Below are 21,661 nucleotides of genomic sequence, written 5' to 3'. Positions count from 1 at the left end.
GCAATAGCAGACATTCGCTCGATTTGCGTAAATATCGGCATTGTGTCCGTCTCTCAATCAGGCCCACAGCCTGTAAAGTGACAGGAGCTGATTGGTTGGTACTTTGGGGGTCATTCAGACCCGCTCGCGAGCGCAGGATGCTCGCAAGCGGGTCGATACTGTGCATGCGCAAGACGGAGGGAGCTCTGTCGTGCGCATGCGCGAGACCCGGATAGCGACGGGCTCTCCGTCGCTCCGGGTCTCGCACCAAAGGGGGCGTGCTATCGATGTTGATTGACAGCACGCCCCCTTTGGTGGGCGTGCCGGGGGCGTGGCTGCCAGACATAGGTGTTCCCATGGGAACGCCTACCGTCTGAAGCCGGCCCCACTGACATCACTAGTGATGTTAGTGGGAGTGATTTTGGCTCTGATAGAGCCAGAAATCACTCCAGGGCTTGTGGCAGCGAGACCCTACCGCAGGGTCTCCGTCGCAAGCCCGATGGTCTTGACCATCGCGACCATCATCATGGACGCTCGCATAAGCTGTGGGTGGTCACCCACAGCTATGCGAGCGTCCAGGAGCACGCTCCATTTTCATGGATGAGGACCCTGATTCAGAGCGAGCGCTCTGGTCAGAGCGTTCGGCTCTGAATCAGGCCCTTTATCTCCATCCACTAAATTTCTCTCCAAGGCTTAGTACAAGTTCCGTTGTGCTTTATATACAGATTCAGACTCAGACACACACAGATATACAAGTGTCTTGTGAAGCGCTTGGTCCGACTGTGACTGAGATGCATTTTCAGTTGAAAAAAAACACTTTACCGCTTGGCGCGGATCACTTGCGCCCGGTGTCTCGCACCTCATGACTTATTGAAGCTAGGTGTACGAGGACACCTCTGTAGGTCGCACACTGCAGAGCTGATGCACGACATGTCATTTCTAATTGAAATACTAGGGAATTGTGTGCTCACTTCATGGAAATACCATGTGATATAAGCATCAATGTAATGCGAGGTTTCACATGACAGAGCTCCTGGCTAATTGTATCTCCTCTATAGACTCATCAGTTTATTCAGAAGAATATTCCACCGGGGAGAGGAAGATTGAAGGAATGTGGGGCATTTAGATGACATTATTATTATTATTATTACCAGTTATTTATATAGCGCACACATATTCCGCAGCGCTTTACAGAGAATATTTTGTCCTGCTTCTTTGGTGATTTTATCAGAAACAATTAAAATAATACACGTTAAGTACAAAAAGTAAACAAAAAAACTCATCCAAATAATTATTTCCAATGTACAAAAGGGTTGGGTATGGGATCCCGGCGATCGGGATGCCGATGGTCAGAATACCGACAGCGGCATCCCGACAGTGAGAATCCCGTCAGCACTATGTAAGGAACCTATCACTAACCCTTACCCCTAACCCTCCCTCCCCGGTGCCTAACCCTCCCCCCTTAGTGCCTAAACCTATCCCTCCCTCTAGTGCCTAACCCCTAAACGTAACTCTCCCCCTAACCCCCCGATACTTACCTTCAGGATGCCGGCGGTTGCGGCTCCAGTATTGTGATCATAGGATTCCCGCGTGCTGGGATGCTGACTACATCCCATACAAAAGATGCCTTTTATATAAAACAGTCCACACTGAATACTACATTCTTGGGTGTACAAATTAAATCTCCAAAATGCATCCATCTCTAAAAGTCCTGTATTATATTCAATGGATTTTATATTACCAATATCCATGATGATAATGATGAAGGGTTCTTATGACATATACAGTATTGAAGTGCTCCAATATGCCTGGTGTAATAACCCAGCATTTGCTGACAGAAACCTGCCCATGGAATCGGTATGATTCCCCAAAGGCGGCTACCCAACATGGGTGAAAATCCCGATCATCCCTAAGGTAAGTATAGACTAACCTAATTCCCTCCCCTAACCCTCCCTTAGGGGTGCCTAACCCTAACCTTCCACCCAGTGCCTAACCCTAATCCCCCCTTCCCTGCCGCCTAAACCTAAGTCCCCCGGGGGGGTGCCTAACCCTATCCCTCCCTCCCCCTAGCCTAATCCTCACCTCCCGGGGGGGTGCCTAATCCTAAATCCCCCCCCCGGAACCCTAAACCCTCCCCTCCCCCCCCGCAGTTATACGCGCTCGGTGCCAGGCATCCCTTCGATCGTGATGCCGGTCACCCGGTGTCGGTAAAATGACAGGTGTCTAGATTTAGACGCCTGTCATTTAACCTTCGCCGGGATTAAGCAGTCGGGAAGCCGGCGGTTGGGATTAGGTCCGCCGGCTTCCCGACTGCATACCCTGCCCTTAAGCCTTAAGGGGGTTAAACCCTGAGGCTGAGATGGTTTGGGCCTGAAGGCATCATGCGGAGCTGTGTTTCAAGTTGGGTACACTCTCCTTCCAATAAGGGCTTGGCTTATACCATCTTGCTGGGTGAAATACCATTGGCGTTATATGAAGCAGGAGTGGGAACCCTGATAGGCTGTTGTCTCCCCTTTAAAACATCCTTTTATCCCCAGTGCATGCGACAGTTGTATTGGTTAGTGGTCAACGTCTGTTGCCTCCTCCTCTAACTCCAACCCCAATGCATTTAATAGTTGCATTGGCCTATTTATTTCTCATAGTCAGCTCTGGTTCTGGCCGTTCTTTCTTTGCCACCATAATTAGTATTTATCAATAGAGATGACCTTTATTTTTCGCTACATGCAGTTTTCAGTCTCATTATTTTAGAATTAATATTTAAGTTATTAAAGGTTTCGATGAGAGAAGTCTGAAGCACTCATCGGCCATTAAGGGATTATTATGGAACCTTTTCGGCAGATGTTATTTCGCTTTATTCACAAACTGTAGGCCGCCAGTGCACTTAAATGATTTGACTACACTGGTATTACTGTGTTACTAATGAAATATCCTTTTTTCATATTGTCTAGTAGTTAGTTGTGTCGGAACCTAAAGGGATATACTGCATATTCCTGGTAGTATTAAGACATGATTTATAGGCTGTGCCTGAAAAAAAAAATATCTATTCACCAAACACTGAGTCTGCCTAATTGTTTATATCAGTAACATAACTGGGCACCAATGTGAATGTGAAAGTAATAGGCTCTGTTATATACCATCTTCTGTTCCACTGGTAAATCATTATTTATTGGGAACTCTACTGTATTTGTAAGACACATTCATTGTTATCTTCTTTTCTTAAATATATGAAGTTAAAAGAAATTAATTTATTTAGCATGTTTTCATATAATTATGAATGTGAGCTGCCAAAGTGTTTGTCTGATAATGCAAAATGAAATATATTGAATAAAGGGACATTAAACAGTGACAAAGGGCCAAAATGTAATAGGGTGAGAGTTTAGAAAATGTGAGAGTTTAGCAGTAACCTCTCACATTGGTGGAGTTTTAGCTTTGAAATGGGAAAACAACTGGACGAGAGTTTAAATTGTGAGAGTTGTTTAGTCTGAAAACATGAGAGTTTGTATATTCTTGGACTCTTTTCTAAACTCTCACCCTATTACATTTGGCCCAAAAGGTCAGATTATTTGGAGATCATCACAGAATTGTTGATTAGATTACTGGGCATCTACAGAGGTAGCACATTATTGTAACCGATCTTAGTAGTGAACGTGTTTGCAATAGAATTACCGGCATAATAGGATCCGTCTGTTATACAAAATGCTTGGCACTTAGAGGTTTCAGGAAAAGAGGTCATTTGCAACACGGGGACTGATTCAGCAAAAATCGCTATTCTGCTTATACGCACGCAACGCAATTGCTAATATCAGCGGTGATATGCAAATGTGTGCATTTGCATTGCGATCGCTGCCTGACATAAGGATGCCCACTACCCCTTACTCACATCCGTATAATTGGCCATCATAAAGAAACAATCGGTAACATCGAGTAACATCGGACCCATACGCACAGTTAAGGCAGGTCAGACCTCACTCAGGAATTACTTACTTCTGTGCACGCTATGAGACCTCAGGCGGCGTCTGGTATCGCAGTGGCTAATTTATGCACGCGCCTGCAACAGCATTAAAATGCACTGGCACGCCTGCGCTCGCCCATCCACCCCCCGTCACCACCCACAAACAGCACTTCCGGTCGATCACTCTGCCATGGGTCTGCATAGCCTTTGCGATCGCAGTTCCAATTGCAGCGTCTGGCTTGCGCACTGCGATGCGTACGCAGTGTGAATTAATCGACCAATTGCGTGCATTTAAGTAACTGCGTTCCTTGCTGAATCAGGCCCACTATTCCTAATGTACTACCTTTGCAGTGATTATAGAAGGAGGTAGTTGGCAAATTGAAATCACTCCAATGTGTAACGCTAGGGACACACTGTACAATATTTGGTTTGTACAGCCGACGAATGATGTATTGTTTAGTGCATTGGCTGATGTGTACACACAAGACATTTGTGAACATCACTTACAGATACAGTATATTGCATCTACTATGCTGCACGGCAGATGCGATATATCTGAAAGACATGTCGTTCACATCTGAGTGTGTGTACACACCATCGACTGACCAACCCATTTGCTGGCCACAGGAACCAGCGACAATTACATCACAACTTGTTGTGATGTCTGACCAGACATATGTGCGGCCTATTGGTAAGTGTGGATGCTTACTAAAATCGCCCACTCGGTTGGGCCATCGGTGTAGTGTGTACCCCACATAAGACACCACTCACAGATAAACAGCAGAAATAGTTTCCCCTTTCTTTCTGTTTCTATGAACTTTCTAGTTAACGGAGGTCCAGATAAGGCATCTGATACCTGTATATTAGTAAGGCACACATGGCACCCCTCATTATGAAATTCAAGACTGGAACTGCGATGTGACTTGAAGTTTAATAGAGCCATAGAATACATCCCATACTTACTTTTGTATCTGACAGGCACACTAATAAACAACTAAAATATTACTTTTATTCATTTATTCCATTAATAAACCAGAACCATATCACTAGGTTCAGGTTGGAGATCAGTGAAATATATAGCTAAATTTGTTATGATGTGAAAAAAATGTGTGTTGGTGCTCAAACAAAAAATAAGAATAAATAAAAATAAATTAAAAAAACTATCTGGTTTTATGGTGTCCAATGTATTTCTGAATTCTGAAATGCACTGTCCATAAATTAGACTGTATAAATAATTCACCACAGTTAGTGCTCCCGATTGGTCATAGGGCCTGATTCAGACCCACTCGCGAGCGGCTGTCTGCTCGCAAGTGGGTCGAAGGTCTGCACTGCGCATGCGCACAACGGAGGGAGCTCCGTCGTGCGCATGCGCGAGACGCGGCGAGCGAAGGACTTTCCTTCGCTTGTTGTGTCTGATCAAAGGGGGCGTGCTGTCGATGTTGATTGACAGCACGCCCCCTTTGGTGGGCGTGCCGGGGGTGTGCCTCCCAGACGGGGGCGTTCCCAAGGGAACGCCTACCGTCAGAAGCCGGCCCCACTGACATCACTAGTGATGTCAGTGGGAGTGATTTTGGCATTGATAGAGCCAAAATCACTCCGGGCCTTCCGGTTGAGAAACTCAACCGCAGGCTTCTGCTCGCAGTGGCGATGGTCGCGATGGTCAAGACCATCGCGACCATCATCCTTCACGCTCGTATATGCTGTGGGTGGTGACCCACAGCTATGCGAGCGTCCAGTAGGACGCTCCATAATTATGTAGGTGGGCCCTGATTCAGAGCGAGCGCTCTGGTCAGAGCGTCCGGCTCTGAATCAGGGCCCTAATTCCGCAAATATCACATATAATATGAGTGGTATATGTTGGGTCATGCACTACCAATATTAGGTTATTATAGCTTCTGTGAGCTTTTGGCCTTGAAAAAGCATACCAGTGAAATGTACCCGTCAGCGTCAGCTATCTGGCTACAATGTGTCCTGTTTAATTGTTACTAATCTGCAACATAGTCTGCACTGTGAATCAGACTGTTACCATGATGTATCCAGTACTAGTACTGATATAGAGCAACGATGTCAGAATATCAATCCAGTAATCTTGAGACTTGCTGTGTTTAGATGGAGAGTTTATATTAATACTCATGCATTACTAAAAACTCGAATTATCAGGGAAATAGCATATACAGAGTAAACAAGCGAGTCCCTCTGTCGTTTTGATCTCATATGTGTATCAACATAAAATCCTTCTTGAAAATAATCAACTATTTTTTATATCATCTGTCAGTCAATAATCAGTGCATGCAGTACCATTTGCTTAGTGATATTCAATACGAGACCTATGAGATTGGATAGGATATTTGATACACTGACAGAGGTTAAAATACATATGCTATCATGATACTGAAATATTAATCCCACAGAAAACATAATAACCTAATATTGGTAGTGAATGACCAAGCACCAACACACATTTTTTTCACATCATAAGAATTCCCTTTTTAGTCATATATTTCACTGATCTCCAACCTGAACCTAGTAATATGGTTCTGGTTTATTAATGGAATAAATTAATAAAAGTTATATTTTAGTTGTTTGTTAGTGCGCCTGTCAGATACAACCGCTTTTCCTCTCTTTCTTGACATTTCTAGTAATGGTTGTCTAGGCAGCACCCCCTACTACAATATTTATAATACAAATAAGGGTTTTATATACTCTTTTTTTTGTCTTTATATTCATACTTAACTTTTGACATAAGCAGTGACTGATTGGGGACAAAGTGGCCCTGAAAAGAATTCTGAAAGTGGCCTCATATAGAACTTTTAGCAAGGCCAGCACAAAAGTAGGTAGGTTTAGCACCCCATTATCTCTAGCTACATTGGTGATAGTCAGGGTGAATGCATCAGGCAAAGGTAGACATAGTGACAGTGACAACAACAGCCAGCATTTTAGGAACCCATCCCAGGGATCAATATAAAATACAGAAAGCATTTCATGGACTGCCATATAGAACTGAATGCATCTTAGTGACTGTCATACAACAGAGCGAGAATCCCAGTGACTGCCATAAAACACAGCCTCCCAGTGACTGCATTACAATAGAGCAGTGGTTCTCAAACTCAGTCCTCAGGACCCCACATAGTTCACGTTTTGCAGGTCACCCAGCAAGTGCATAGGTGTATTCATTACTCACAGACACATTTTAAAAGATCCACAGGTGCAGCTAATATCTCAATTGTAATTCTGTGAGGAGACCTGGAAAACATGCTCTCTTTGGGGTCCTGAGTACCGAGTTTGAAAACCTGTGCAATAGAGTATTCCAGTGACAGGCATTCAATACAGAGAGCATCTCAGTGACCGCCATGAAATACAGAGATCATCCCAGTGACTGCCATACAATGCAGAATGCATTCTAGGGACTGACATACCATCCAGAGAGATCCCTGTGACTGCAACTTAGTAACTGCTATAGAGTGCAGAGAGCATATTGCTGATTATGATACAGTAGAGAGCCGGCCCGGGCACAGGGGAAGAAGGCATGGCCTAAACATAAGAGATGTGGCCACATCCCTTAGAGAAAAAAACAAGAAAACTTTTTGCAGCGCCGCTATGCGCTGGGGAGCGGGAGCTGTGAGCCCCCTGAACCCGATGCAAATTCCAGGGGTATGCGTGATCAGTGTGATTGCTCGCCCCCACAGACAGAGGAGACTGTTGCTGCTGCAGTGAGCAGTCTCCCGGCACACAGCAGTGCTGCTGACAGGTAGCAAGCCTGGGCCTCTCGGCGCCCCTGAGTACAGAGAGCATGCTGGTGATTGTTATACACTACCTGTTGAGTGTTTAAAATATGTGCAGAAAAATGAGCACTGTTAGCTTACTTCTCAGACATAGGCATGTTGTAGAGTTTGTGGCCACATACAGCTGCCCCAAAGGATGGTATTGTACTCGGGCATAGCCAGAAATGTGTGCGCTCCATAGCAACATCTTGAAGGGGTTCCTGCCCTAATGATACCAGTTGTTCATTTTATACCCCATAATAGTACCCAGTTCTTTTTCTGAACTATAGTAGCACCCTAGTTAATGTTATGCCCCATAAGAGTGCCCTGGTTTATTTTATGAATATGAACCGTGCCTGCGTCGCCCCAACTCCCCCCCCATCCCTCTGCTCACTTAGACTTACTTCTGTGATCGGTGTCCTCTGGGGGTCCGGCAAACTGGTCTCCCATCTCCTGCACAGAGTCGGGAGACCACCTTACCGAGCCCCAGAGGACATCACCGGAGCAGTGATCTCTTGGCCCTGGAATCAGGTAAGTGTTCTATTTAGACCACAATGCTGATCCTGATCACAGGGGGCCGGTCAGAGCAGAGCAGGTGTCGGGGAACCGGGGGAAACTCTGGATAACGCCATCTCCAGGTGGCGTTATTATCACAGGGCTTCCCCTGGTATTTTTCAACAATATATTTTTAGTAAATCTCAGGCAGATCGCATTTCCCATTACAAGTATAGGAAATGTGATCTGCATACTAAAAATATGTGAATTAAAGGGCATAGAGTAGTTTTTCATGAAGACTACTTTAATCGCCCCCTTTAATAAATGTATGCAATACTAAAATAATGTCAAAAGGGTGTAGAAACATTCTTTTTCACTTTTTTTTTAGCAAATATAATATTGATAAATAGAGCCCTATGTCACATTTTAGGACTGCCAGTACACATTATGCCAGACAGTGCCCACAATTCACATTATGAAATAGTTTCCCTAGTTCATATACCACATTACAGTGTCCCCTGTTCATATTATGCCACAGTGCCTCCACTTCATATTGTACCACATTACAGTGCCCCAGTTCTTATGTAACAATATAGGGCTTTCTAGTTCATATTATACCACATTACTATGAGCAAGTCAGATTATGCCACATTACAGTGCCCTCCAGTTCAGATTATGTCACATAACAGTGCCCAATTCAAATTATGCCACACTACAGTGCCCAGTTAAGATAATGCAACATTACAGTGCTCCCTTATTTTAACATCCACTATATACCCTTCACTTAAAATGAAATGTCACCCCATTCAGGGTGGGCAAAGGTAGAACCCAATTGCTTAGCAGGCAAATCCGGAAAATTGGTATGCAATTATATAGCCTGGGTCCAGGAGCCCCTAAGGATCTAGGTCCCTGAGCAATGGCACCCTCTATAGCTACACCCATGATTGTACTGGTCCATGGGGCAAATGCTTCCCAGTATAGCCTGCTCCTTGATCTGTGTAATATGGGGCAACAAAAGTAAATATTTCATCTGTATGATATAAAGATCTTGGTGAAAAATCCATGTAATAGTGGAAACATCCTTATGAGACAATAAGCCAGGTTTATAATTCCCCTTTGGATATTATGATGTGAGTAATTTATTGATATTTGTTAAATTTTTATTGCCTGGGTTAAAATGTAATAAAACATCTCCAGGTCCATTTATGGTGCGTACACACTAGACGATATGCTCCCTGAGCGATATCGTCTAGTGTGTCTCCGGCAGGGTGTGCTCAATGTCATTCATGACACTGAGCACACCCGCTGAACGATATCATTAACGATATCGTTCAGCGCAGGGCTCTCTCCCCCATTCCCCAGCATTCAGCAACCTGACGACATCGTCAGGTTGGCCTGCATGTCAGCCCGATGAACGACGATGGCGAACGACCCGCGGGAACGCGCGTCGTCGTTATCGTTCACCATTTTTGTGTTAAAAATGGATGATAAAGTGGACGACTTAACGATATCGTTATCGTTCAGTCGTCCACTTTAATCGCCAGTGTGTACGCACCATTAGTCATCAAGAAAGTGTTTGTTATCATTATTACTTGTTGTTGATTTTTCGATGCAAAAAGCTGGTACTGCAGCGGCTGGGAGGAGGAGGGTCCATCAGAGATGAGACAGGGGCCATACCCTGTAGCAATAGTGCACGGCCCCTATGATGGGAGGGGAAATTTATTTTATCTAGTTGGCTGTAGAGCACAGCCGCTCCCTGCCACCACGGTGCCTCCCTTCCGCCCCTCCGCCTTCGGTCTAATGCCAAAAATAATTCATTGTTTTAATTTAAAAAAAATTATATAATGATGACCCGATGAGGCCATAGGCCTACAGGACACAATCCAGGTTTCTCTTATGGCCTCTGCACATAATGTAAAATAATTATAAGACCCATTTATCCTGTTCATTTAGGTGCAACAAGAGTATGAATTGTTGTATACTAAGTAGGACAGGTTAAATATTTTTAGTGACAAAATCAACATCATGTGGCTATAAATGAAAGTAAAACATTAGAAATCTGTATATCATCTCTGTCCGCTTAACTGTGTCTTATCCGTGGCTAAGCTACAACCTTGTAATACCTGCCTAGTCTGGAATAACTGGTCTCATTTGCCTCAATCTAATAAAAAAACAAGTTTGTCCTCTTTCCCAGATGCTCAGAATTCCGCTTTCTGCCTGGTCATCTTCCTTATCCTGTTAGTTTGTAGTTTTATCATAAAGAAACTGCTTTTTCTTATGCAATATAGTCACTTCTCCCTTGTGTATGTTGTGGAAAACTATTGATGCAAAAATAACTGATGTAATGCAAATTAGATTAACGAAGTTCCCTTCTTGCCCTCACTTTCCTGGGCACAATATTGCAGATGTGTAGTGACTGTTGTCATCCTATACGACCTGTTATTAATACCTGGAGATCTCCCTCACATACAGTGATTTGGTTATTACCTAAGTGCCCTATTTGGCACTGTGTCCATGGGAGGAAATGGCCTATAAATATGACAGCTAGAAAATGTTAGTTTTATTAATGCCATGTGTCCGCAGTGCAGGGCAACCTGTGAACGGATGTACAACCATCACTATAGGGACGCTTGCTATGAAATCACTGGACCCTGCGTGATGTTCTATTACTTTTCTGTCCATCAGCCACTCTGTATAGACAAGAGATCATTATATTGAGCACTGGGAATGCAGTGTAGGGCAGTGCACAGTGGGTGTAGGTGAACCTCCCATGAGCCCTTGGGCACATGAGGTATGATAAGTAGAGATAATTTTGTTAAAGGAACTCAAGGACTCATTTATTATCATTTCATTTAAGAGCAAAATTTGCAAATAATATGGACAACCAATCAGCACTTAGAGTTTCTATGCCTAGTGCAGCTTGGACAATGAAAACAAGTGTATGGTTAGTTATGGTTTAGTGCATTGCAACTAAATTCAATTTAACATATTAACCCTATTTGTAAACTCTAAATGGTAAATTTTAGGATGGGAAAAAGTTACTCTAAGGGGCATATTCTGTTGGGGCGAGAATAGCAAAAATCCTGCACTTGTGAGGTTTTTCCTGCAGCTGCAGGATTTTTGCTATTCGATTAGGTGCGTGTTTTTTTCTATTTTGAGCACCGGGAGGTTTTTTTTCCTCGCACCTCCAGAGCAAGTCTAATTTTTCCTAAAATCTTAAATTTTAGGAAAAAACAGTGGGACTTGCTCTGGGCCCCCGGCGGCACCCCCCCCCTGAGGACTAATTAAGCAATTGGAAGTTTCTAATTAGCTTAATTACTCACCTTCTGCAGTGCTGTCTTTTGCATCCAGCGTCGGGTCTGCGGCAGCGGTGAGTATGTAGTATGTAGTATGTGTCAGTGTTAGTAAGTCTGAATGAGTGTTGTGTGTGTATATGAGTGTTGTGTGTGTACCCCCCGGTGTGTGTGCCCCCCCCAGTGTCAGTGTGCCCCCCGTAATGGGCGCTGGGAGAACTACATCTCCCAGCAGCCCTTGTGCCTCCCTGGAGCCTCCCAGCAGCCCCCTCTCCAGTGAGAAGATGGAGGGGAGGCCAGCGGGAGCCCCAGACACCATCGGGCGTGGGCTTTTCAGATAAAGCATCCCGAGACCATTCATGTGTGGGGTTGCTTCTCAGCCAAGGGTGTGGGCTCACTCACAATTTTGCCTAAGAACACAGCCATGAATAAAGAATGGTACCAAAACATCCTCCAAGAGCAACGTCTCCCAACCATCCAAGAACAGTTTGGTGAGGAACAATGCCTTTTCCAGCATGATGGAGCACCTTGCCATAAGGCAAAAGTGATAACTAAGTGGCTCGGGAAACAAAACATCGAAATTTTGGGTCCATGGCCAGGAAACTCCCCAGATCTTAATCCCATTGAGAACTTGTGGTCAATCCTTAAGAGGCGGGTGGACAAACAAAAACCCACACATTCTGACAAATTCCCAGCATTAATTATGCAAGAATGGACGCTCATCAGTCAGTATGTGGCCCAGAAGATGATTGACAGCATGCCAGGGCGAATTGCAGAGGTCTTGAAAAAGAAGGGTCAACACTGCAAATATTGACTCTTTGCATAAACTTAATGTAAGTGTCAATAAAAGCCTTTGACATGCTTGTAATTTTACTTCAGTATACCATAGTAACATCTGACAAAAAGGTCTAAAAACACTGAAGCAGCAAACTTTGTGAAAACCAATACTTGTGTAATTCTCAAATTTTTGGCCATGGCTGTAGGCACTCAACATGTCAATCAAAATCAAATGTTCACCCGCAAAAACCCACTCAAGACAGAAAACTTGAGGTAGCATTATCCAGTTTTCCTTAAGAGGGGAACAATGACTTCCTGACCTCATACTGTTATTGCCTGGCTCAATATACTACATTGTTATATTAATGCCAGTAGCCCTGTATATTATGACTTCCTGACCCCATACTGGTATTCTCTGGATCAACATACTACATTGTTATATTAATGCCAGTAGCCCTGTATATTATGTTTTGATAGGAAAATATCCAATTCTTTTTTTAAACATCGAATCTACAGTGTCTGCCAATTACAGTTCTTGGCTCATGAAGAACCCTTTTCATAACTGAAGATTAAATCTATTTTCTTCCACTTGCTTTGTTCTCGCTGCGGCTGTGTGTTCGCTGTTGGGATCTTACACTAAGCAGGTTGCCACATCATTTTTTATGGGCCATTAATACATTTATACACAGTGATCGTATAACCCCCTTAATCTTCTTTAGAGTAAATAAATCTAGATCAACCTGACTTTTCTAATGACTGAGATATTCCAGGCTCCTTATTAATTTCTTTAGTTGGGCTCTCCATTTCCAGGATCCTGTTTGTGAGCTGCACATTTACGGTGGTGCCTCTTACTACCTGATGACTTTTTGTATTTTTTCTTGATTTCAGCTTTTCACATATAATGGGACCTTGTTAGTTTGTGAGATTTTGGGGGGAGGGGGGCTGCAGACTGTAGTCTTTCTGCAGTGCCACTCACGTCCTGGGTTACAGAGTGTGCCCACGTTCTACGCTGATCCTTATAGATTGCACAAGCAACATCTGTGAGGAGACAAGGGAAAAGGACTTCTAGGACTTGCCTGCATGTTGAAAAGAGTTATGACCCAGTTCTGTGTTCTTAAATTGAAACCCTCAGTCTGCATGTCTCATACAGGAAGTTTGCCAGCAGCAGACAGCAAAGGTGTGTTCCTGTTACAAAACCCTCCTCCTTCCTCTCTGCAAAGACTGACACCTGAGCCCACCAATGAGGGAGAGAGAGGGAAGTAGGGTGGTGCAGCAAGAGGAATTGTGGGATAGTGTGTGTGTAGAGTGTGACTCTGAAGGTTGGGGTGTTGTCCCCTCTCAGTGTCTTAAGATATATAACAGCTCTGTGTGCCCTGTTACAGCTGGCCAGGTAGGGAAGAGATATATAGCAGCTCTGTGTTCCCTGTTACAGCTGGCCAGGTAGGGAAGAGATATACAGCAGCTGGAAAAGACTTTGCTGAACTCTGAGTGGACTGTAATGATATAACCCTGCTTACTGTTTGCTGAATTTCTGTGTCTCCATGAATAAAGTTCATCATTCCTTCATTATAACCTGCTCCACTGTGTGATCCCTGAACCCCAGGATACCCAGGACACCCGGTATCCTCACAACATCGTTATACAGAACCAACCCTGTGTTTCAGATCTCATGGAGAAACATCAGATCCTAATGACACAATCAGGCCATGCTGAGCATTTGTACATCTCATTTCAGCTTTTACTATCCCTACAGCATTTTGGTACTTCTCATGCCTTAGTAGAATCTACCCTACATATACCTTATCCAGAATAAGGCAGCGGTGACTCCCAGGTCTGCTGGGGTTTCCTAAATCAGTGCACCATACAGTTTGAACTCCTACCTCAGCATTTTGTGTAGAACCAACTAGGGTTAATCATTACCTTGCTTTCTGGAGATTATCTAGCCTGGTCATTACCTCTCTTGGAAAAAGGTGTTTTCTATCACTGTTGCTTTCATCACCTTTTTCTGAAGATTTCTGATGGACCTGGGAGATTGTCTATGGCCTCAGACAGTATTGAATGCAATAGACAGGGATGAAACTTCTCTTCATTTTTTCATCTTAGCCTCGAAAACCATCTGTAATAATAATGCCATGCAGACGTTGTGCCCTTTGGCTGAATATAAGGATAGGCGTCTTGCAACCAATGTTACCTCCTAAATATATTCACACTGAAGATGGTCAATCTAATGAGGCCTAAAACCTAAAGAGCTGCAATTGCAATTTACAGCATATTTCCCAGCAATATGCATTTTTTTCATTATCAATCACATAATACTATCACTTTGCTTAGTGGGAGCAACTCTCAGAAGCATTGTTGAAGTCTAGTTCACTGTGCATCAATTACTTTTCAGAATCCATTATTACACTCATCTGGGAAAGAATCTATAGACTTAAGTCATACAAGAATCTGAGGAGGATAGTGTCCTTATTCTGAACCAAAGGTCAGTACTATTACTTACCTGCACGATTCAGTAAACTCCCATGCCAAGAGATGCAGGAGAGTCCTTGTTGGGCAAAGTGAAAAGCTCCCTGTCAGGATCGGACTCCTGCCGAAGGGCAGGAAGTCAGGATACTAGGATGTGGAGAGAAAGTAATCGAGGGGGTTGTATGTAAGTCTTCCTCATCAGCTAGATCCGGATGTTGGCGAGACCTGACCAAAGGCACGGAGTCTAACTTACTGGGAGGTCTTCGCCAGTGACCCCTCCAATTGGAATTTGGGCTTCTGCGGCACCCAGAAGGCAGGTCGCGGCCCCTTGGTCAGGTATCCGGAACTAGCAAGGAGACTGGAGTATGCTCAGGAGAATACAGATGCAGGGAGTACTGGAGACTGGTACACAGACTGTGCACTGAGGTGTAGCTGAAGTATCCAGACACAGGGTAGCGTCGGAGTGACACTAGAGAAATTAGTTAGGAGAAGACACGGGAGTAATCAATAGTGAATATCGCTGGAAACAATCACTGGTAGAGACCGCGTGGAGCCTGGAACGATGCCACAGCAAACTGTCACCAAAGTTTTTCTTGCAACTTCCTGTTCCTGGAGTCTGGCTATATACCCTTAGGTAGCTGTCCATTGGAAGTGAGAGTTAGCTGAGCTGCCAAGGCTACCATTGGATGAGAGACTGTACAGGTGATAGAAACAACATGGCTGCACCCAGGGCCGGTTCTAGATATTGTGGAACTCAGGGCGAAAGTTCACAGTTGCGCTCCCACCCCCCAAAAGAAAACAAAAACAAAACAAAATTACTTTTTGGAGATGACGTTCCTCTGCACGCGCTGAAAGCATACGCACTTCCGGAAAGGGGGCGTGTCCTTGCGGAACACCCCCAATTCATCAAACTGTGGGGCGTGCCCAGCACTAATGAAGTTGCTGGGCTTCCCCCAAGCTCTCCCCTTGTGGCGAATAATTGCCATGTGCAGTAATGTGCCTTACACAGTAATGCCCTTTATAAATACATTATGCCACATGCAGTAATGCCCTTTATAAACAAATTATGCCACACGCAGTAATGCCCTGTATAACACATTATGCCACACGCAGTAATGCCCTGTATAACACATTATGCCACATGCAGTAATGCCCTTTATAAACACATTATGCCACACGCAGTAATGCCCTGTATAACACATTATGCCACACGCAGTAATGTCCTGTATAACACATTATGCCACACGCAGTAATGTCCTGTATAACACATTATGCCACATGCAGTAATGCCCTGTATAACACATTATGCCACACACAGTAATGGCCTTTATAACACATTATGCCACATGCAGTAATTCCCTTTATAATACAGTATCCCCAATTCAAATTACGCCACACATTAGTCCCTTATTCATGTTATGCTACACAGTGGTGCCCTTTTAACACAATGCCCAAATTAGTGCCCCTTATACACAAGGCCCACAGCACTGAGTAGTAGTGCCCCTAATACAATGCCCACAGTAGTAGTGCCCCCTATAGTAGTGCCCCAGTAATAATGCCCCCTATAGTAGTGCCCACAGTAGGAATGCCCCCTATAGTAGTGCCCAAAGTTGGAATGCCCCCATTAGTGCCCCCTATAGTAGTGCCCCCAGTGGGAATGTCCCCTTATAGACATGTCCCCAGTAGTAATGCCCCCTTATAGACATGCCCCAGTAGTAATGTCCCCTTATAGACATACCCCCAGTAGTAATGCCCCCTTATAGACATGCCCCCAGTAGTAATGCCCTGTATAGACATGCTCCCAGTAGTAATGCCCCCTTATAGACATACCCCCAGTAGTAATGCCCCCTTATAGACATGCCCCCAGTAGAAATGCCCCCTTGTAGACATGCCCCCAGTAGAAATGCCCCCTTATAGACATGCTCCCAGTAGTAATGCCCCCTTATAGACATGCCCCCTTATAGACATGCCCCCAGTAGTAATGCCCTGTATAGACATGCCCCCAGTAGTAATGCCCCTTATAGACATGCCCCCAGTAGTAATGCCCCCTTATAGACATGCCCCCTTATAGACATGCTCCCAGTAGTAATGCCCCCTATAGACATGCCCCCAGTAGTAATGCCCCTTATAGACATGCCCCCAGTAGTAATGCCCCCTGTAGTAATGCCCCTTATAGACATGCCCCCAGTAGTAATGCCCCTTATAGACATGCCCCCATTAGTAATGCCCCCTTATAGACATGCCCCAGTTGTAATGCCCCTTATAGACATGCTCCCAGTAGTAATGCCCCTTATAGACATGGCCCCAGTAGTAATGCCCCCTGTAGTAATGCCCCTTATAGATATGCCCCCAGTAGTAATGCCCCTTATAGACATGCCCCAGTAGTAATGCCCCTTATAGACATGCCCCCAGTAGTAATGCCCCTTATAGACATGCCCCCAGTAGTAATGCCCCCTGTAGTAATGCCCCTTATAGACATGCCCCCAGTAGTAATGCCCCTTATAGACATGCCCCCAGTAGTAATGCCCCCTGTAGTAATGCCCCTTATGGACATGCCCCCAGTAGTAATGCCCCTTATAGACATGCCCCCAGTAGTAATGCCCCCGTTATAGACATGCCCCAGTAGTAATGCCCCTTATAGACATGCTCCCAGTAGTAATGCCCCTTATAGACATGCCCCCAGTAGTAATGCCCCTTATAGACATGCCCCCTTATAGACATGCCCCAGTTGTAATGCCCCTTATAGACATGCTCCCAGTAGTAATGCCCCTTATAGACATGGCCCCAGTAGTAATGCCCCCTGCAGTAATGCCCCTTATAGATATGCCCAGTAGTAATGCCCCTTATAGACATGCCCCCAGTAGTAATGCCCCCTTATAGACATGCCCCAGTAGTAATGCCCCTTATAGACATGCCCCCAGTAGTAATGCCCCTTATAGACATGCCCCCAGTAGTAATGCCCCCTGTAGTAATGCCCCTTATAGACATGCCCCCAGTAGTAATGCCCCCTATAGACATGCCCCCAGTAGTAATGCCCCTTATAGACATGCCCCCAGTAGTAATGCCCCCTGTAGTAATGCCCCTTATAGACATGCCCCAAGTAGTGATGCCCCTTATAGACATGCCCCCAGTAGTAATGCCCCCTTATAGACATGCCCCAGTAGTAATGCCCCTTATAGACATGCTCCCAGTAGTAATGCCCCTTATAGACATGCCCCTAGTAGTAATGCCCCCTGTAGTAATGCCCCTTATAGACATGCCCCCAGTAGTAATGCCCTCTTATAGACATGCCCCAGTAGTAATGCCCCTTATAGACATGCTCCCAGTAGTAATGCCCCTTATAGACATGCCCACAGTAGTAATGCCCCCTTATAGACATGCCCCTAGTAGTAATGCCCCCATGCCTCCCTTCTGAAAAATAAAAAATACAAACAATACTTACCTTAGGCCCCGCTCCTGCATCCGCTGCCGTCTGGTCCGACCACGGCTCCACCACGGATCTATGAGAGAGACGTCATGACGTCCCTCCCATAGTGCTCTCTGCTGGAGCCGGAGCTCTGGAGTGAGCTCCGGCTCCACGGATCTATGGGAGAGACGTCATGATTTCATGACGTCCCTCCCATAGTACTCTATGCAGGAGCCGGAGCTCTGGAGTGAGCTTCGGCTACCTTTGCAGGGAGGGAGCCGGGTGCCCGGCAACACGGGGGAGGGGGACGACCAACGCTGTTTTTTTTTTATTATGGGATTTTTTTTTTTTACCTTCTGGGGACTCAGTGGCGCCCTCTTGGGGCCGGCGCCCCGGGCGACTGCCCTGTTAGCCCACCCCTAGAACCGCCACTGGCTGCACCCATGACCGCCGCCGCAGGAATTCCGGTGAGGAGGATTGCGTGGAAGTCACTTGGGCCCCCGGGGAGAATACTCAGCGGGTAACCCTTCGCCGCATCAGGCGTCCGACTGCACTTCTAGTCAGGGGAAGCCGGCGCTGTGGTGAGTAACAGCCGATCCCTGGCTGAACCTTGACACTCGACTATAGTTGTGAGTTCTACTAATGGAGATCTTGTTTCTGAAAATGTTTCCTTCTGGTGGAGCCCATACGCTTCAAATGGTTTCTTCTGTATGTTTACTAACTTGCACTCCCACTACTATAAATATAGAGATCTATAAAAAGTGTTCTCTAAAAAGAAATCTGAGACTCTTTATCCTCAATTTCCATACATTTACTCTTTTGCTCTCATTCTGGGCAGTTAGCTTCCTTGGGGTACGGTTTATCCCTAATCTACTCCTAAAATAAGGCCTTGTCTACTGTAAGTAACCCAAGGAAAATTAGTTTCATTTGTGAATCCACTTCTCCCATGAAACTATTTGTTGTTGTTCTTCAGAAATCGAACATTTTTCTAAATGCCTGCAGACTACTGAGGCTCGCCAATATCACTGTCAGGAATCCGAGCCCTTTACCATTCATCTCCATATTTTCAGATAGGATTAAAGATACATCAATCTTTATTAAACTAGACTATGTGGGGATTCTATTCATCTCATCCAAATACAAGAAGATGAATAGAAAGTGACATTCAGTGGATGGTTACTTAGTGATGATATTTGGACGGAGTAGCGCACAGGAATATTTAAAAAATAAAATAAAATCCTTTTTGGATCTCCTTTACAAATACTTAATTGATAATGATTTTTCTTTCATTTCTGAGGTTCCTTCTTATTTTGCTAATGTCAAAGCTGTCATCTGTTCTCCACTTAATCTGCTCACCAGTATCCTGCATGCCAAGCTAAAAAAAATGTAAAAGTTTAATATTAAAAGTTTAATAAACAATCTAAGGTTTCTTTTTGGGGTACACAATTGTTGCTGGGTTTGTAAACTTATTAAGACAGTCTGTCCAAAATAATTTAACAGAAAAAAATAACATAGAACCATAACTAGCACATAAAATTATACAAAACCAAGTATTAACTATACAAACCTTTAATGGTAGAAACATGTTGCAGTGTGAATCCTATCGGTACCGTCACAGTCCTTATTGTGGGATATCTCAGATCTTGGTCAGTAATAATTACTTGTTTTTCTGAATTAATAGTAAACAAAAACCCCTGACCTCTTTATTTATAGCCTTTATTATATCTATAATTTTCCTAGTTGTGTACGGTCATCATCTGCCATAAACAGAGTTTTTGGAGCCGTCTTCTGTTACATTTCAGACTACTGTTGAGACTTGAAGATTTAAGCAGTACAGTATGACGGAATCAATCCGAATATAGGCTGCATTGAGCAGACTCAGCATTATGTACGTGATCTACAGCTGTCTTATCTACCAGTATAAGCCTTGTGTTCCTGTATCCTCATACTCATGTCCCTACTTACTTTCCTTTCTTTGTTTTCTCTTATGCTGCCCATCCACTGCACGACATAGAAACGGCAGTACGATTACGACATTGTAATCGTGCTGTCATTTCTATGTCTGTGATGCGCCTACACTGAACGAGCAGTCGTTCAGTGCAGGCTCATCAGTCATCTAGTAATGGAGCGTACACACGGTCAGATTTGTCAGACTTGTCAGATTTGTCAGATGAACGATTGAACGATTAAACGATCTGAACGATTTTACCAAAGTTTTGAACGATTTGAACGATTGAACGATTTTTGACTGCATTAAAATTAATGGAATCGTCCAAGTCTGACTGCAAACCCATCAGATGTCAGATATCGTTATCTGACAAACGGGAACGCGCATCGTTGATCGTCCATCGTTCAGGCATGTCAGATATGAACGATTTTCCTTCAGATATGAACGACTGAACGATTTTTAAATCGTTATCGTTCATATCTGAAGGAAAAATCTGATCGTGTGTATGCACCATAACATGCTGAGCCTGATGTTACTGTCAGGTTTACCAGCATGTTTGTCCGATGATAGATGTCCTATACGACCAGCGGGCACGCACATCACTGGTCGTATTAGACATTAAACTGCACAATTTGCCGGCGATTACCAAGTGATTGAGTGATAACGACGGTTGTTATCGCTCAGTCGCTAGGTTTAATCGCCTAGTGGATGGGCAGCATTATTGTTCAACATTGCAAATATCAGCGCACCCTTACAGTACATGTTTTCCATATCTCCTCAATGGAGCTCAGTTGTATTCAGTACTGACCGACATATTTTAAAAGATTCACAGGTAGTACTAATTATTTCACTTATGATTCTGTGAGGAACGTACTGTTTAGGGCATACTTATCGACTTCTGTTATCTGCTCCCCTGGAGATACCCGGACAGCAGACACAGCTGGCCACTTTGGGGTGTGGGGCCGGGTTCCTATGCCATTATGCCCCGCCCCATCACTGCAAGCTGCCCCGAATTGTAGGAGAGTGAGGAGGGATTCCCAGCAATTAATTCCCCAACATGCCCACTTCACTAGGAAGTGGGCAGGGTGCGGGAGATCCGGATACTCTTCTGAGAGTGTGCGGGGGGCTCCCCAAAAATTTGTGCGCCTCCCGCAACTTCTGGGAAAGTAGGTAAGTATGGCTTAGGGGTGCCAGTGGACTGGATTTGGGAAATACAACCATATATTATGGTTTAGCAGGAGCTGCTTGTCTGCTTGTTGAGCACTAATTGACAAACAGCAGAGTTTTAAGACTGCACAGTGATTTATTAATATAATATACCACTGTGATCCCTCTTTCACATAAGTGATCAGGCTCTAATTGATGAGTACTGTGTAACTGTGACTATAATGGCATTATCATATACATCAGTCATCTTACACATCTAAGGATTGTCTTTTGCATCATTCAGCCTGCCGCAATCCTCCTCCCTCTCTTATAACAATCGCATAAAAACAAAATTGTGTGTTTTATATGAAATAAATGACTCTGGCAGGCTATCGGAAGCATCTTGGTAATTGCCATCTGTGTCTACAGACTACTGTT

The 21,661-nt window shown here is 44.4% G+C and overlaps 1 protein-coding gene and 1 long non-coding RNA gene across 2 annotated transcripts in view; one reads left to right on the top strand and one right to left on the bottom strand.

The window, feature by feature from the left end:
* LOC148515319 (uncharacterized) overlaps nt 1-13,409 on the bottom strand; it is a 35,904-nt gene extending 22,495 nt beyond the window's left edge. The window contains exon 1 of the long non-coding RNA XR_015879410.1: nt 13,334-13,409. This is a non-coding gene — a long non-coding RNA (uncharacterized LOC148515319). The remainder of the gene's footprint in view (nt 1-13,333) is intronic.
* LOC148515318 (inositol-trisphosphate 3-kinase B-like) overlaps nt 1-21,661 on the top strand; it is a 122,389-nt gene that overhangs the window by 83,659 nt on the left and 17,069 nt on the right. The gene's annotated exons all lie outside the window — the stretch shown is intronic.

Source organism: Taudactylus pleione, unplaced genomic scaffold (genome assembly GCF_031769625.1).
Source record: "Taudactylus pleione unplaced genomic scaffold, aTauple2 ptg000250l, whole genome shotgun sequence".
NCBI lineage: Eukaryota > Metazoa > Chordata > Amphibia > Anura > Myobatrachidae > Taudactylus > Taudactylus pleione.
This window is presented reverse-complemented; position numbering and strand designations above follow the sequence as displayed.